This window comes from Sus scrofa, chromosome 10 (assembly GCF_054392235.1).
Source record: "Sus scrofa isolate SSC_HxYL_T2T_F1_AM1 chromosome 10, Sscrofa_HxYL_maternal_Yorkshire_Landrace_v2.0, whole genome shotgun sequence".
NCBI classification, from domain to species: Eukaryota; Metazoa; Chordata; class Mammalia; order Artiodactyla; family Suidae; genus Sus; species Sus scrofa.
The window spans coordinates 51,199,683-51,215,615 of record NC_139392.1 but is presented as its reverse complement, the minus strand read 5'-3'; the positions used below and the strand labels follow the sequence as shown (position 1 = coordinate 51,215,615).

The 15,933-nt window shown below is 52.0% G+C and overlaps 1 protein-coding gene across 8 annotated transcripts in view; it reads right to left on the bottom strand.

Annotated features, from left to right (window-relative positions):
* The window catches only part of LOC110258393 (USP6 N-terminal-like protein), a 56,641-nt gene extending 42,830 nt beyond the window's left edge, over positions 1–13,811 (bottom strand). For 4 of the 8 annotated variants that reach the window (XR_014817611.1, XM_084979633.1, XM_084979640.1 and 1 more), the window contains exon 1: positions 4,420–4,549. The gene's annotated coding sequence lies outside the window, so the exon portion shown is untranslated. Of the gene's footprint in view, positions 1–4,419; positions 4,550–5,664; positions 5,721–13,725 lie in introns of those variants that run through there. The other 4 variants (XM_084979630.1, XM_084979638.1, XM_084979639.1 and 1 more) reach the window with 2 other exon arrangements.
* Between the last annotated feature and the right edge of the window lie 2,122 nt (positions 13,812–15,933).

The following is a 15,933-nucleotide window of genomic DNA, read 5'->3' as shown; positions in this document are numbered from 1 at the left end:
GAAGTTACCTGTTTTTTGGGACAAGCATTGCTGGAATAGTTGGTTGGGTATTAGAAGAAAAGGAAAAGAAAATGTCAAAAAGAAGCAGTCTTTTCGCCCTAACACTTGGCATCATTATACCACAGTTCACAACACTGGATCCTTAACCCACTGAGTGAGGCCAGGGATTGAACCCATGTCCTCATGGATACTAGTCAGTCTCCTTTCTGCTGAGGCACAAAGGGAACTCCTATAGCTAATTTTTTTTTGTCTTTTTGGGGCCACACCTACAGCATATGGAGGTTCCCAGGCTACGTGTCTAATTGGAGCTACAGCTGCCGGCCTATGCCAGAGCCACAGCAATGCCAGATCCAAGCTGTGTCTGTGACCTACACCACAGCTCACAGCAATGCTGGATCTTTAACCCGCTGAGCAAGGTCAGGGATCAAACCCACAACCTCGTGGTTCCTAGTGGGATTCGTTTCCACTGCACCATGACAGGAACTCCTGTAACTGATTCTTAAAAAATTATTATTCATATTTTCACTTCTGCATCCTTTTTTTGCTTATTTAACATTGCTTTAATTGTTGTAAGCCAGATGTTTTTTATGCATGTAAATCTGCTCACATCATCTTAAAATCTGAGAGAATTAACTAAATGCCAAATTTACTTCCTGTATGGTTGAACAAGTGTCATTTACTAAAGCCTTTTTTATGTGATTCATAAAATGACAACAATGGCCAATTAATCTGTTAGACAGATGTTAGCTCCTTACCTCCACATTTAGGTGACTCCAAACTTCTTTTAATAAAAATGTTTAGCTATGATGTTTGACACCAAACTTATCTCACAGAGTTTTCCTAGTGTATAGATTAAGAGGTTAAACATAGGAGCAATGATGGAGTAAAACAGGACAAATACTTTATCTTCAGGAAAACTGGAGCAAGGTCTAAGATAGGTAAAGAGTGAAGCAGCAAAAAATAAAATTACTACAGTGATATGAGAGCCACAGATGGAGAGGGCTTTTCATCTTCCTTCAGCTGAGTGATTCCTTAAAGTGAATAATATAATGACATAAGAGAAAATAAAACCACACATGTCATTGAGGCCACCATTCCTGAATTGATAAGCATAATGACAGGCAACTTTTAGCAAAGGAGAGATGTCATAAAAATAGTGATTGATCTCATTAGGACCACAGAAAGGCAACTGGATTATCATAGACAATTGAGAAAAGGAGTGAACAGCTCCACCAGCCCAAGCAGCTAAGACTAGGAAATTGCATCTTGTCCTGCTCATGATAATCATGTAATGGAGAGGTCTGTAGATGGCAACATGGTTATCAAAGGCCATGACTGTAATAATTAAGACTTCAATCATTCCAAAGAAATGCTTGGAAAAGACCTACAACATGCAATTACCATAGGAAATGGTTTTCTTTCCACTAGCAGGTCACCAATGAATTTGGGAGTAATGCTAGAGGTATAGCAGATGTCCAAGGAAGAGGACTGAGGACTGTGGCAGAGGAAATAGTATGTGGGTTGGTGAAAAAGAGGACTGCATCTAATAGTAATAAGAATCAGAAAGTTTTCTATCAACAGGGCAATGCAACAGAATAAGAAAAACATAAAGCACAATATTTATATGTTCTGGTAAGAAGAAAGTCCCCAAAAATGAATAGTGAGATACTGCTCTGACTTTCTATATAATTCATTTTTCCATCTGTTATAAACAGATGATTTAAATATCTGAAAAGAAAAATCATGAATTTTCACTTAAAAATAGCAAGAGAACTATGTCTAGATACTCATATTGCAACAGAACAAAGGGTGGGAAAAAATGTATACATGTAAGAGTAACTTGATCCCCATGCTGTACAGCAGGAAAAAAATTTTGAAAAAGCATCATAATAAAAATTTCAAATTTACCAAAAACAATATCCATTAGTAGTAATATTAGTAATTTCTTGAATTTAAGCTTGAATTTTTTCTCTTATTTTGTAAAAAGTATTGTGAAATAACTTTATCATGGGAAAATGAATTTTCAACATTACCATCAATAATTATAGGATATTTAAATGGTATAGAAAATATTTTATTGTGTATTAGATAACAACAATTTTTAATTTACATAATTTTTTAAATGTACACATTTTTAAATGTATAAGCCTCCTCCCTACGGTCAACTGGACTTTTTCCAGGGTGCTCTAGACGGATTTTCGGTTTTGTTTGCAACTTTATCCTCAAAGGTGCAAATTTATTGAAATTATATCACCTTGAATTACTTAATTTGATTAGTCACCCATGTCATGTAAACAAACAATATAAACTGGACATATAAAACTAATTGTTTCAGGAACATTAAAAAGCAAAGTAGGTTGAAACTATGCAGCAAAACATAAACTTCAACTGAGTGAATTTGTGAAAAATAATCACTAAATTCTTTCATTTCTCCTATTTACAGAATAACCTTGTATGTAGGACCAATCAAAATGATAAAATACAAGTATAAATTTCAAAATCATATTTGAATCATTCATACTCTATAACTTCTCTGAGAATTTGATGTGACTTATACACAAGCTAGGCAATAAAATTCAATTAATACAGAAAATAGCTCTAGGATAGATTGTCAGCACTAAAATCCTATTCATTGCATTAATGAATGGGAGAAAAATTCAACAATTTCATCTTTTGTACAGTATTGAAGTTTTATACAGAGAGAAAGAGCATGTAAAATACAGTGTTCTCCAGAAACTGTTTTATAAGGTGTTGAGGAGTTCACTTATACCCTGTGGGGATATAAACCCTGCAGTACACTTTCAACCAGTATGGGCAGATGTGGACGCCATCTGGGTGCTCAACATGACTTTATAAAACACAGAATGCTTTTGTAGCGAAGTTACTCCGAAGCCATCATGTACAATGGCTTACAAATTCACCATAAATAGGTAAATTAGTAGCAGTTTAAAATGTTCAATACTGTGAGAAACAAATTCTACTTTTATTCTTTTTTCTTTTTCTGGCTGGACCTGCAGCATATGGAAGTTCCTGGGCTACAGGTTGAATCAGAGATGCAGCCAGGGTCTACAACACAGCCGAGGCAACAATGGATCTGAGCTACATCTGCAAACTGTAGCACAGCTTGTGGTGATGCCAGATTCCTAACTTGCTAAAGGAGATTAGGAATCAAACCTGCATCCTCATGGACACTATGATGGTTTCTTAACCTGCTTAGTCACAAAGGGAACTCCCAGTTCTATTTTATTTTATTTTACTTTATTTTATTTTGTCTTTTTATATATTTCTTGGGCCACTCCCATGGCATATGGAGGTTCCCAGGCTAGGGGTCAAATCCGAGCTGTAACCACCAGCCTACGCCAGAGCCACAGCAACATGGGATCCCAGCCGCGTCTGCAACCTACACCACAGCTCACCCCAACGCCGGATCCTTAACCAACTGAGCAAGGGCAGGGACCAAACCAGCAACCTCATGGTTCCTAGTCTGATTCTTTAACCACTGCGCCTCGACCAGAACTCCTTTCCTTAGTTCTTAAAGGAACCCTCTCCACCATTCTAACCTTCTCAAAAAAATCAAACAAACTAAAACAACGCACTATGAACTCTCAGCTGCAGCTCAGCTGACATCCTTGCTGCAGTCCCCTAGGCTCCAGGTGTCCCTCAGCATTCCTGTAGGCTCTCCCCTCTAAGGCATGCGAGCCAGCAATCCCCACCAAGCACACACCACAAGCCAGTGGATTCCCGCCCACATCCACCCTCCCACCACTCACCCAGTCGCCCTCCTTCCTGAGGTGTTTCCTCGGAATTTTAAAGGGACCAACACCACCCTCTCCCCCTTCGCGCACACCCACACACACAAAAAAACAAAGAAAAACAGACAAAAAAACAAAAAACCAAACGAAAGACAAAAAAACACCTCACTGTTACCTGTGAGCTGAAGCTCCCCTGACACCCTTACTGCACTCCCTCAGGCTCGCGGGGTCCCTCAGCATTCCCTTCTGCTCTCCCCTCTGCCCCCATCAGGCAAGCGGGGCCCCGCCCGCCTCCACCCTCCCAGCCCTCACCCCTTCACCCCCCCTTCCTGCCATCTTTCCTCAGCTTTTTCAAGGGACCCTCTCCACCCTCTGCCCCTTCTCAAAAACTCTCCTCCCTGGAAGCTGTCAGCTGCAGCTCCACTGGCGGACTGACCTCTCTCCCACCGCGCCTGCCTGCGTCCCTCCCCAATCCCTTCCGCTCTCCTCTCTGTCCCACGCACCCACGCCAACCCCCACCATGCAGGCCCGCCGGGCCCCGCCCCCCTCCACCCTCCCAGCGCTCACCCCTTCACCCCCCCCCTTCCTGACCTCTTTCCTCTGGTTGCTCAAAGGACCCGCTCCACCCTCTGCCCCTTCGCCAAAAACTCAAAAGCAGCACGCTTACCTGTCAGCTGAGGTCCGCTGACAGCCTTACTGCACTCCCTCTGGCGGGCGCCTGGGGTCCCTCAGCATACCCTTCGGCGCTCGCCTCTGCCCCACGCGCGCAACACCCACGCACGCAACGCACGCAACGCACACCCCGCAGGCGCCACCCGCAAGCGGCTCCCCGCCCCCGGAGACCAGCCCAGCAGTCGCCCCTTCACACACACGTGCACCCCCACACACACCCCCAGTCCGGCCATCTTGCCTTAGCTTTAGAAAAGGACCCACACCACCCTCTTCCCCTTCTCCAAAAAAAAAAAAAAAAAAAAAAAAAAACCACAAGAGAACCAAACCAAAAAACCCCCACGCTGTCAGCTGTCAGCTGCAGCTCCCCTGACAGCCTTACTGCACTCCCTCAGGCTCGCGGGGTCCCTCAGCATACAGACCCCTCAGCTCTCCCCTCTGCCCCACAGACCAAACCCCCACCACGCACGCCACACACTCAGCCGGGTCCCCGCCCCCCTCCACCCTCCCAGCACTCGCCCCTTCAGGCCCACCGCCCGCCCCATCCACCCCCTTGCGTCAACTTTCCTTAGCTTTTTCAAGGAACCCTCTCCACCCTCCGCCCCTTCTCAAAAGACTACTACCAACCAACAAACAAAACGCACGATTAACTCTCAGCTACAACTCAGCTGACATCCTTCCTGCACTCCCTCAGGCTCCAGGTGTCCCTCCGCTTTCCCATAGGCTCTCACCTCTGCCTGAGGCAGGCGCGCGCCTTCCCCACCACGCACACCCCACAAGCCACTGGATCCCTGCTAACATCCACCCTCCCAGCACTCACCCCTTTGCCTTCCTTCCTCAGGTGCTTCCTCAGGATTTTAAAGGGACCAACACCACCCTCTCCCCCTTCGCACAAAACCACCACCACCACAAAGCACAACAGACCAACAGACCCAAAAATCAACCGAAAGAAAAAAAAAAAAAAAAAAACACCGCACTGTCACCTGTCAGCTGGAGCTCCCCTGACACCCTTACTGCACTCCCTCAGGCTCGCGGGGTCCCTCAGCATTCCCTTCTGCTCTCCCCTCTGCCCCACCAGGCAAGCGGGGCCCCGCCCCCCTCCACCCTCCCACCCCTCACCCCTTCACCCCCCCTTCCTGCCATCTTTCCTCAGCTTTTTCAAGGGACCCTCTCCACCCTCTGCCCCTTCTCAAAAACTCTCCTCCCTGGAAGCTGTCAGCTGCAGCTCCACTGGCAGCCTGACCTCTCTCCCACCGCGCCTGCCAGCGTCCCTCAGCAATCCCTTCCGCTCTCCTCTCTGCCCCACGCACGCACGCCAACCCCCACCACGCAGGCCCGCCGGGCCCCGCCCCCCTCCACCCTCCCAGCGCTCACCCCTTCACCCCCCCCCCCTTTCCTGACCTCTTTCCTCTGGTTGCTCCAAGGACCCTCTCCACCCTCCGCCCCTTCGCCAAAAACTCCATACCCGCCGGCTTACCTGTCAGCTGAGGTCCGCTGACAGCCTTACTGCACTCCCTCTGGCGGGCGCCTGGGGTCCCTCAGCATACCCTTCGGCGCTCGCCTCTGCCCCACGCGCGCAACACCCACGCACGCAACGCACGCAACGCACGCAACGCACACCCCGCAGGCGCCACCCGCAAGAGGCTCCCCGCCCCCCGAGACCAGCCCAGCAGTCGCCCCTTCACACACACGTGCACCCCCACACACACCCCCAGTCCGGCCATCTTGCCTTAGCTTTAGAAAAGGACCCACACCACCCTCTTCCCCTTCTCCAAAAAAAAAAAAAAAAAAAAAAAAAAACCACAAGAGAACCAAACCAAAAAACCCCCACGCTGTCAGCTGTCAGCTGCAGCTCCCCTGACAGCCTTACTGCACTCCCTCAGGCTCGCGGGGTCCCTCAGCATACAGACCCCTCAGCTCTCCCCTCTGCCCCACAGACCAAACCCCCACCACGCACGCCACACACTCAGCCGGGTCCCCGCCCCCCTCCACCCTCCCAGCACTCGCCCCTTCAGGCCCACCGCCCGCCCCATCCACCCCCTTGCGTCAACTTTCCTTAGCTTTTTCAAGGAACCCTCTCCACCCTCCGCCCCTTCTCAAAAGACTACTACCAACCAACAAACAAAACGCACGATTAACTCTCAGCTACAACTCAGCTGACATCCTTCCTGCACTCCCTCAGGCTCCAGGTGTCCCTCCGCTTTCCCATAGGCTCTCACCTCTGCCTGAGGCAGGCGCGCGCCTTCCCCACCACGCACACCCCACAAGCCACTGGATCCCTGCTAACATCCACCCTCCCAGCACTCACCCCTTTGCCTTCCTTCCTCAGGTGCTTCCTCAGGATTTTAAAGGGACCAACACCACCCTCTCCCCCTTCGCACAAAACCACCACCACCACAAAGCACAACAGACCAACAGACCCAAAAATCAACCGAAAGAAAAAAAAAAAAAAAAACACCGCACTGTCACCTGTCAGCTGGAGCTCCCCTGACACCCTTACTGCACTCCCTCAGGCTCGCGGGGTCCCTCAGCATTCCCTTCTGCTCTCCCCTCTGCCCCACCAGGCAAGCGGGGCCCCGCCCCCCTCCACCCTCCCACCCCTCACCCCTTCACCCCCCCTTCCTGCCATCTTTCCTCAGCTTTTTCAAGGGACCCTCTCCACCCTCTGCCCCTTCTCAAAAACTCTCCTCCCTGGAAGCTGTCAGCTGCAGCTCCACTGGCAGCCTGACCTCTCTCCCACCGCGCCTGCCAGCGTCCCTCAGCAATCCCTTCCGCTCTCCTCTCTGCCCCACGCACGCACGCCAACCCCCACCACGCAGGCCCGCCGGGCCCCGCCCCCCTCCACCCTCCCAGCGCTCACCCCTTCACCCCCCCCCCCTTTCCTGACCTCTTTCCTCTGGTTGCTCCAAGGACCCTCTCCACCCTCCGCCCCTTCGCCAAAAACTCCATACCCGCCGGCTTACCTGTCAGCTGAGGTCCGCTGACAGCCTTACTGCACTCCCTCTGGCGGGCGCCTGGGGTCCCTCAGCATACCCTTCGGCGCTCGCCTCTGCCCCACGCGCGCAACACCCACGCACGCAACGCACGCAACGCACGCAACGCACACCCCGCAGGCGCCACCCGCAAGAGGCTCCCCGCCCCCCGAGACCAGCCCAGCAGTCGCCCCTTCACACACACGTGCACCCCCACACACACCCCCAGTCCGGCCATCTTGCCTTAGCTTTAGAAAAGGACCCACACCACCCTCTTCCCCTTCTCCAAAAAAAAAAAAAAAAAAAAAAAAAAAAAAAAAAACCACAAGAGAACCAAACCTAAAAACCCCCACGCTGTCAGCTGTCAGCTGCAGCTCCCCTGACAGCCTTACTGCACTCCCTCAGGCTCGCGGGGTCCCTCAGCATACAGACCCCTCAGCTCTCCCCTCTGCCCCACAGACCAAACCCCCACCACGCACGCCACACACTCAGCCGGGTCCCCGCCCCCCTCCACCCTCCCAGCACTCGCCCCTTCAGGCCCACCGCCCGCCCCATCCACCCCCTTGCGTCAACTTTCCTTAGCTTTTTCAAGGAACCCTCTCCACCCTCCGCCCCTTCTCAAAAGACTACTACCAACCAACAAACAAAACGCACGATTAACTCTCAGCTACAACTCAGCTGACATCCTTCCTGCACTCCCTCAGGCTCCAGGTGTCCCTCCGCTTTCCCATAGGCTCTCACCTCTGCCTGAGGCAGGCGCGCGCCTTCCCCACCACGCACACCCCACAAGCCACTGGATCCCTGCTAACATCCACCCTCCCAGCACTCACCCCTTTGCCTTCCTTCCTCAGGTGCTTCCTCAGGATTTTAAAGGGACCAACACCACCCTCTCCCCCTTCGCACAAAACCACCACCACCACAAAGCACAACAGACCAACAGACCCAAAAATCAACCGAAAGAAAAAAAAAAAAAAAAACACCGCACTGTCACCTGTCAGCTGGAGCTCCCCTGACACCCTTACTGCACTCCCTCAGGCTCGCGGGGTCCCTCAGCATTCCCTTCTGCTCTCCCCTCTGCCCCACCAGGCAAGCGGGGCCCCGCCCCCCTCCACCCTCCCACCCCTCACCCCTTCACCCCCCCTTCCTGCCATCTTTCCTCAGCTTTTTCAAGGGACCCTCTCCACCCTCTGCCCCTTCTCAAAAACTCTCCTCCCTGGAAGCTGTCAGCTGCAGCTCCACTGGCAGCCTGACCTCTCTCCCACCGCGCCTGCCAGCGTCCCTCAGCAATCCCTTCCGCTCTCCTCTCTGCCCCACGCACGCACGCCAACCCCCACCACGCAGGCCCGCCGGGCCCCGCCCCCCTCCACCCTCCCAGCGCTCACCCCTTCACCCCCCCCCCCTTTCCTGACCTCTTTCCTCTGGTTGCTCCAAGGACCCTCTCCACCCTCCGCCCCTTCGCCAAAAACTCCATACCCGCCGGCTTACCTGTCAGCTGAGGTCCGCTGACAGCCTTACTGCACTCCCTCTGGCGGGCGCCTGGGGTCCCTCAGCATACCCTTCGGCGCTCGCCTCTGCCCCACGCGCGCAACACCCACGCACGCAACGCACGCAACGCACGCAACGCACACCCCGCAGGCGCCACCCGCAAGAGGCTCCCCGCCCCCCGAGACCAGCCCAGCAGTCGCCCCTTCACACACACGTGCACCCCCACACACACCCCCAGTCCGGCCATCTTGCCTTAGCTTTAGAAAAGGACCCACACCACCCTCTTCCCCTTCTCCAAAAAAAAAAAAAAAAAAAAAAAAAAAAAAAAAAAAACCACAAGAGAACCAAACCTAAAAACCCCCACGCTGTCAGCTGTCAGCTGCAGCTCCCCTGACAGCCTTACTGCACTCCCTCAGGCTCGCGGGGTCCCTCAGCATACAGACCCCTCAGCTCTCCCCTCTGCCCCACAGACCAAACCCCCACCACGCACGCCACACACTCAGCCGGGTCCCCGCCCCCCTCCACCCTCCCAGCACTCGCCCCTTCAGGCCCACCGCCCGCCCCATCCACCCCCTTGCGTCAACTTTCCTTAGCTTTTTCAAGGAACCCTCTCCACCCTCCGCCCCTTCTCAAAAGACTACTACCAACCAACAAACAAAACGCACGATTAACTCTCAGCTACAACTCAGCTGACATCCTTCCTGCACTCCCTCAGGCTCCAGGTGTCCCTCCGCTTTCCCATAGGCTCTCACCTCTGCCTGAGGCAGGCGCGCGCCTTCCCCACCACGCACACCCCACAAGCCACTGGATCCCTGCTAACATCCACCCTCCCAGCACTCACCCCTTTGCCTTCCTTCCTCAGGTGCTTCCTCAGGATTTTAAAGGGACCAACACCACCCTCTCCCCCTTCGCACAAAACCACCACCACCACAAAGCACAACAGACCAACAGACCCAAAAATCAACCGAAAGAAAAAAAAAAAAAAAAAAACACCGCACTGTCACCTGTCAGCTGGAGCTCCCCTGACACCCTTACTGCACTCCCTCAGGCTCGAGGGGTCCCTCAGCATTCCCTTCTGCTCTCCCCTCTGCCCCACCAGGCAAGCGGGGCCCCGCCCCCCTCCACCCTCCCACCCCTCACCCCTTCACCCCCCCTTCCTGCCATCTTTCCTCAGCTTTTTCAAGGGACCCTCTCCACCCTCTGCCCCTTCTCAAAAACTCTCCTCCCTGGAAGCTGTCAGCTGCAGCTCCACTGGCAGCCTGACCTCTCTCCCACCGCGCCTGCCAGCGTCCCTCAGCAATCCCTTCCGCTCTCCTCTCTGCCCCACGCACGCACGCCAACCCCCACCACGCAGGCCCGCCGGGCCCCGCCCCCCTCCACCCTCCCAGCGCTCACCCCTTCACCCCCCCCCCCTTTCCTGACCTCTTTCCTCTGGTTGCTCCAAGGACCCTCTCCACCCTCCGCCCCTTCGCCAAAAACTCCATACCCGCCGGCTTACCTGTCAGCTGAGGTCCGCTGACAGCCTTACTGCACTCCCTCTGGCGGGCGCCTGGGGTCCCTCAGCATACCCTTCGGCGCTCGCCTCTGCCCCACGCGCGCAACACCCACGCACGCAACGCACGCAACGCACGCAATGCACACCCCGCAGGCGCCACCCGCAAGAGGCTCCCCGCCCCCCGAGACCAGCCCAGCAGTCGCCCCTTCACACACACGTGCACCCCCACACACACCCCCAGTCCGGCCATCTTGCCTTAGCTTTAGAAAAGGACCCACACCACCCTCTTCCCCTTCTCCAAAAAAAAAAAAAAAAAAAAAAAAAACCACAAGAGAACCAAACCAAAAAACCCCCACGCTGTCAGCTGTCAGCTGCAGCTCCCCTGACAGCCTTACTGCACTCCCTCAGGCTCGCGGGGTCCCTCAGCATACAGACCCCTCAGCTCTCCCCTCTGCCCCACAGACCAAACCCCCACCACGCACGCCACACACTCAGCCGGGTCCCCGCCCCCCTCCACCCTCCCAGCACTCGCCCCTTCAGGCCCACCGCCCGCCCCATCCACCCCCTTGCGTCAACTTTCCTTAGCTTTTTCAAGGAACCCTCTCCACCCTCCGCCCCTTCTCAAAAGACTACTACCAACCAACAAACAAAACGCACGATTAACTCTCAGCTACAACTCAGCTGACATCCTTCCTGCACTCCCTCAGGCTCCAGGTGTCCCTCCGCTTTCCCACAGGCTCTCACCTCTGCCTGAGGCAGGCGCGCGCCTTCCCCACCACGCACACCCCACAAGCCACTGGATCCCTGCTAACATCCACCCTCCCAGCACTCACCCCTTTGCCTTCCTTCCTCAGGTGCTTCCTCAGGATTTTAAAGGGACCAACACCACCCTCTCCCCCTTCGCACAAAACCACCACCACCACAAAGCACAACAGACCAACAGACCCAAAAATCAACCGAAAGAAAAAAAAAAAAAAAAACACCGCACTGTCACCTGTCAGCTGGAGCTCCCCTGACACCCTTACTGCACTCCCTCAGGCTCGCGGGGTCCCTCAGCATTCCCTTCTGCTCTCCCCTCTGCCCCACCAGGCAAGCGGGGCCCCGCCCCCCTCCACCCTCCCACCCCTCACCCCTTCACCCCCCCTTCCTGCCATCTTTCCTCAGCTTTTTCAAGGGACCCTCTCCACCCTCTGCCCCTTCTCAAAAACTCTCCTCCCTGGAAGCTGTCAGCTGCAGCTCCACTGGCAGCCTGACCTCTCTCCCACCGCGCCTGCCAGCGTCCCTCAGCAATCCCTTCCGCTCTCCTCTCTGCCCCACGCACGCACGCCAACCCCCACCACGCAGGCCCGCCGGGCCCCGCCCCCCTCCACCCTCCCAGCGCTCACCCCTTCACCCCCCCCCCTTTCCTGACCTCTTTCCTCTGGTTGCTCCAAGGACCCTCTCCACCCTCCGCCCCTTCGCCAAAAACTCCATACCCGCCGGCTTACCTGTCAGCTGAGGTCCGCTGACAGCCTTACTGCACTCCCTCTGGCGGGCGCCTGGGGTCCCTCAGCATACCCTTCGGCGCTCGCCTCTGCCCCACGCGCGCAACACCCACGCACGCAACGCACGCAACGCACGCAATGCACACCCCGCAGGCGCCACCCGCAAGAGGCTCCCCGCCCCCCGAGACCAGCCCAGCAGTCGCCCCTTCACACACACGTGCACCCCCACACACACCCCCAGTCCGGCCATCTTGCCTTAGCTTTAGAAAAGGACCCACACCACCCTCTTCCCCTTCTCCAAAAAAAAAAAAAAAAAAAAAAAAAAACCACAAGAGAACCAAACCAAAAAACCCCCACGCTGTCAGCTGTCAGCTGCAGCTCCCCTGACAGCCTTACTGCACTCCCTCAGGCTCGCGGGGTCCCTCAGCATACAGACCCCTCAGCTCTCCCCTCTGCCCCACAGACCAAACCCCCACCACGCACGCCACACACTCAGCCGGGTCCCCGCCCCCCTCCACCCTCCCAGCACTCGCCCCTTCAGGCCCACCGCCCGCCCCATCCACCCCCTTGCGTCAACTTTCCTTAGCTTTTTCAAGGAACCCTCTCCACCCTCCGCCCCTTCTCAAAAGACTACTACCAACCAACAAACAAAACGCACGATTAACTCTCAGCTACAACTCAGCTGACATCCTTCCTGCACTCCCTCAGGCTCCAGGTGTCCCTCCGCTTTCCCATAGGCTCTCACCTCTGCCTGAGGCAGGCGCGCGCCTTCCCCACCACGCACACCCCACAAGCCACTGGATCCCTGCTAACATCCACCCTCCCAGCACTCACCCCTTTGCCTTCCTTCCTCAGGTGCTTCCTCAGGATTTTAAAGGGACCAACACCACCCTCTCCCCCTTCGCACAAAACCACCACCACCACAAAGCACAACAGACCAACAGACCCAAAAATCAACCGAAAGAAAAAAAAAAAAAAAAACACCGCACTGTCACCTGTCAGCTGGAGCTCCCCTGACACCCTTACTGCACTCCCTCAGGCTCGCGGGGTCCCTCAGCATACCCTTCTGCTCTCCCCTCTGCAGCAGGCTGGAAACCCACCACTCAGGCGACACACTCAATGGGGCACCTGCCCCCTCCACCCTGTCAGCACTTGCCCCTTCAAGCTCCCCCCTCCATCTGTCAACTTTCCTTAGCTTTTTTTTTTTTTTCCTTTTTGGTATTTCTTTGGGCCGCTGCTGCAGAGTCTCGAGGTTCCCAGGCTAGGTTCCAATCGGAGCTGTAGCCACTGGCCGATGCCAGAACCCCAGCAACGTTGGATCCCAGCCGCGTCTGCAACCTACACCACAGCTCACCCCAACGCAGGATCCTTAACCCACTGAGCAAGGGCAGGGACCTAACCAGCAACCTCTTGGTTCCTAGTCGGATTCGTTAACCACTGTGCCTCGAAGGGAACTCCTTTCCTTAGCTTTTTAAAGGAACCCTCTCCACCCTTCTAACCTTCTCAAAAAAATCAAACAAACTTAAACAACGCACTATGAACTCTCAGCTGCAGCTCAGCTGACATCCTTGCTGCAGTCCCCTAGGCTCCAGGTGTCCCTCAGCATTCCTGTAGGCTCTCCCTTTTGTCTAAGGCACGCGCGCGCGATCCCCACCAAGCACACCCCACAAGCCAGTGGATTCCAGCCCACATCCACCCTCCCACCACTCACCCCGTCGCCCTCCTTCCTGAGGTGTTTCCTCAGGATTTTAAAGGTAGCACCACCACCCTCTCCCCCTTCGCGCACACCCACACACACACAAAAACAAAGCAAAACAGACAAAAAAACAAAAAACCAACCGAAAGACAAAAAAACACCGCACTGTCACCTGTCAGCTGGAGCTCCCCTGACATCCTTACTGCACTCCCTCCGGCGCCCTGGGGTTCCTCAGCATACCCTTAGGCTCTCACCTCTGCCCCACGCACGCAACACCCACGCACGCAACGCACACCACGCAGGCGCCACACGCAGGCGTGTCCCGGCCCCCCTCCTCCCTCCCAGCGGACACCCATTGAGGCACACGTTCCTGTGTGCGCGCGCGCGGACACACACACACACACACACACACTCACACACACGTCCTGCCCTCTTCCCTTAGCTTTTTAAAAAGACCCACAGCACCCTCTTCCTCTTCAATATAGAAAAAATCATATTATTCCCTGTCAGCTGCATCTCCGCTGACATCTTTGCTGCCCTCCCTCAGGCTGGCCGTGTCCCTCAGCATTCCCTTCTGCTCTCCTCTCTGCCCCACGAGTAGAAGTCTGTGTGTGTTTGTGCGCAGACATACATACACGCATAAATTTATATTGGATACATACATATATACAAAAAATTTCTATAGGATACATACATATATACAAAAAATTTCTATATAAATATATTTTCTATTTATGATACAATTAAAATATATGTGACAAAATACCTCTATCTAGAATACACAAGTATCTCAAATTAGTAATAGGAAACTTTGAATTTCTGCTTTCATTTATTTTTTTATGATTTTATTTTTTCCGTTATAGTTGTTTTACTGTTTTCTATTTCTACTCTAAAGCAATGTTACTCAGACACACATACATATATATATACACATATACATGTTTGTGTGTATATATATGTATATATGTATATATATATATTCTTTTTCTCTCATTACTCTCCACCATGTTCCATTACAAGTGACCGTATATATTTCCGTGTGCTGTATAGTTCGTTGCTTATCCACTCCAAATGCAATACTTTTCTCTACTAAGCACAGGCCCCCAGTCCATCTCACTCCCCCCTGTCCTACTCCTTGGTGACCAGAGTTTGCTCTTCATGTCCTTGAATTTCTTTTCTTTGTAAAATCTCATCTGTGCCTTACATTAGATTCCAGATATAAGTGATATCGTATGGTGTTTGTCTTTCTCTTTCTGACTTACTTCACTTAGCATGAGAGTCTCTACTTCCATCCAAGTTTCTGGAAATGGCATCATTTTTTTGTTTTTTTATGGTGGAGGAGTATTCCATTGTGAATATATATACCAGAATTCCTACTTTAAACTTGTGCAAAAGCACTTGAAAAGAATCTTTCAGGAGTTCCTGTCATGGCACATTGGAAGTGAATCTGAGTAGGAGACATGAGGTTGAGGGTTCAATCCCTGGCCTCACTCAGTGGGTTAAAGACCTGGCATTGCCCTGAGCTGTTGTATAGATCATAGACATGGCTCAGATCCTGCGTTGCTGTGGCTCTAGTGTAGGCCAGCAGCTGTAGCTCCAACTGGACCCCTAGACTGGGAACTGCCATATGCTGTGGGGGCAGCAATAAAAAGCAAAAAAAAAAAAAAAAAAAAAAAAGAAAAGAAAAGAAAGAAAAAAAAAAAAGAAAAGAATCTTTCAGAAAAAATGTTTCACAATGGCCAATAACATTTTTTAAAATGTTCAACGTTATTAGTCTTCAGGGAAAGCAAACTATAAATTCCAAACATTTACCACTTCCTACATCCTAGAATGAAAAAAAAAAATAATACCAAGTGAAAATGTGGAACAATTCTTATGTTTGAATTTAGAACCACAGTCTTTTTTTAATTTACTTAATTTTATTAGATTATAGTTGACCTACAAAGTTGTATTAGCTTCAGGTGTACTGCAAAGTGAATTAGTCATACAAACATAAGCATATATACATTCTTTTTTTCCCATAAAGGTTATTACAAACTATTGAGCTGATTTTCCTGTGATATACATTAGATTATTATTAATCATCTATTTTATATAGTAAAGTGTATATGGTATTCCCACCCTTCCAATTCTTCCTTTCCCTCCCACAACCGTTTCACTATGGTAATCATAAGATTTGTTTTGAAATCTGTGAGTTTATTTCTGTCCTATAAGTAAGCTTTTTCAATAATTTTTATTAGACTTAACATATACATGATATCATATGATATTTGTCTTTCTGTCTTATTTACTTCACATAGTATAATCTCCACATCCATCCATATTGCCCAAAATAGCATTATATTGTTCTTTTTATGGCTAAGTAATATTGCATTGTATA